The 2,500-nt window shown below is 39.7% G+C and overlaps 1 protein-coding gene across 1 annotated transcript in view; it reads right to left on the bottom strand.

The window, feature by feature from the left end:
- The window catches only part of LOC137971210 (uncharacterized), a 30,219-nt gene that overhangs the window by 700 nt on the left and 27,019 nt on the right, over nucleotides 1-2,500 (bottom strand). The window contains exon 21 of the mRNA XM_068817980.1: nucleotides 1-2,500. This exon is cut by the window's left edge and continues 700 nt beyond it; it is cut by the window's right edge and continues 1,604 nt beyond it. The gene's annotated coding sequence lies outside the window, so the exon portion shown is untranslated.

Here is a 2,500-nt window from a genome sequence, read left to right as displayed (position 1 = left end):
AGCAACTTTGTTCGGGACCATCATCGCTTGCCAAAATTTTTTGTCCTTTCTCCGTAGGCTCTAAATACTCATTGATTTTCTTCGGTTGTTCATTGGCCTTCGGTGGGTTACAATTATGAATTCTCCGGAAGTATTTCAAATGACCTGGGGCAGTCCTTTTACAGTCGTCCAATTTTGGAGATTTCCCACATCGTAGGCATTCAATTCTTTTTCCATCTTTCGACAGCCTTGTGTCGTTTGTCTGTGACAGCAATTCTCTCAACCTTTGAAGCGTTTTTGGCAAATTTTCTTGTTTGTCACTCCCAGAGTCAGTGGAATTATTTACGATATTTTCCTGTGGCAGTTGCTTTCCTGATGAGGTACATGACCGTGGGGCTTCCGTTTCTGACACGCTTGGTGATCTCTGTTTAAACACGATATTTACAGGTCTTACAGAGCCTTTCTGAAACATGACTTGGCGTTAAATCACCTTGACAGACAATGAAGTGCACGAACCCCTCTGGAACATTTCCAATTCTTTCTTTAGTTCTAAGCACAAAGGGGGCTTTTCTGAGGTTCCAATGAAATCGATGTAAAACACTTCCAGGGCAAAATCTGCAAATCCTCTGCGTCTACTCGATTCATCTATGCCACACATTCTACGAATATTCTTCTCCATCTGGGTTACTGAACAATCCAACAGTAATTCTAGTTTACAGTTCTCGGTGTGAATAACAACATTTTGAGCCGAAATATACTTGATTTCCACAACGGTGCGAATTCTACACGACGACCCATCTGCTCCCGCCATTTTGCTTGTACACAAGTGGATACGCATGCTCAGAAACTTTGGCTTGGTTGCAACCGCTGTGCACAGTCTGCTACTTGTCTTTCCTCCCGAAGAGCGAGAAGATTTGACTACCAGGGTCTACGAGATTACTCAAACATCATTGAACGCAAGACGAGGGCAAGATATGGGCATCAGAAACACCAGAAAACGTCAAATATTAAATAACGTTTTCTGGTGTTTTCCAAACTAAGGGAATTAGTTAATCATAGACTAAACACGCTTAAAGACAATTATCCCATTCCCATTTCATTTCTTTTTTTCCAATTCCCAGTGAGCAAATCCCAGTCCCAGTGACTCAATCTCATTTTCCCAGGGCAAAAACAGGCCACTCCCAGTTCCCATTTTACCCCTTCAGGACCTTCTTACGGCTATGTAGGTGTTTTAACAAATAAAACAATGCGTCAATTTATGATAGTCGATCGAATCACTTCAAGAAGCCCAAAATGCAACAACGAATTTTACGACTTAGCGGTCATTTCATAGTAAATGAGAGCGCTTACTCTGACAACATATCCTCACCATACTGATGGTAAAAGAAAATTTAATCACGGCACATGAAAAAGATTTTGGGACTTATGGAGAGGGAAGGTGGATTTGGAAAATTGTACGTACCTGAGGAAAAATCTTGGCTACGCCCCTGGTATCAATGCCAAGTATTTTGCTTATCGCAGTTATAGCATCCGTTTGTTGTACTGTTTGAGGTATTATTATGTGGTTTTTATAAAAAAAGTCGACCAGTTGAACTTAGCTTGGCAGCTAGGAACCCATCAATCATAAGCCTTTCGACCCAAACGTAACGTTTTTGAAACGAGTGCAATGTAGCCTTGGAAACGTATCTTTTGCACGGCTCTTGGATTTCAATTTTTTTGCCATTGCCATTAACTTTTAGCTTAAGATCAACAAGCACACTCACGGCCACCACAGAAGATATTAAATTGTGACATTCCAAAAGGTGTTGGTCGTGTGGATAGTGGAATTAAGCATTACGCTTTGGCGTTATGGTATAGAAAATGCAAGCTACTGAAGTATTGGATGTTTACCATTTGCACGAAAAACCAGGTAGGAGACTTTAAACGAGAGAAAAACAAAGAGGTACGAGAAAGAGTAGTACCATGGAAACCTGTAGATTTGACGTGACCTCGTAATCATCGACGCATTTTCAGGTTTTTTTTTTTGAGCAAGTGGTAAACACCAAGAAGAAGCTGAGCACTGAAAAAGATTGACCCAATTAATCGGATAGCAAGAGAATGATCAACATTGCTGTTTTTTTTCGTCATTAATAATGAAATTTGACTTTTTTATTGCAATTGATCTCTGCAGAACTGTGTTTTATTCACAGAAGCGCATTTCTAACCTGTGTAACAACTAACAAGACCGCGGCTAATTCACAACTATATTTTGCTCTGACGTGTTGTGATATAGACATGATCACGCTGATGTGAAAGCTTTAGGTACGAGTGTTAAAATAATAATTCTGTTATTTTCGCTAATTTCTTCTTGGTTTATAGCGTGAAACGCTGAGGTGTTACTTACTGATTGCCTTAAGACAATGCACATAAGGAATTGTCAATAAATTTCTTTTCTTAAGTCACTGTCGCCATTTTTTTTTTGTATGCGATTCCTTAAACCTGGGGTAAATTTAAATGGCAAACAAGAAAATTTCACTGGACA

This window comes from Montipora foliosa, chromosome 9 (genome assembly GCF_036669935.1).
Source record: "Montipora foliosa isolate CH-2021 chromosome 9, ASM3666993v2, whole genome shotgun sequence".
NCBI classification, from domain to species: Eukaryota; Metazoa; Cnidaria; class Anthozoa; order Scleractinia; family Acroporidae; genus Montipora; species Montipora foliosa.
Note: the sequence above shows the minus strand (reverse complement) of the source record. Positions and strands in the feature narration are given on the sequence as shown.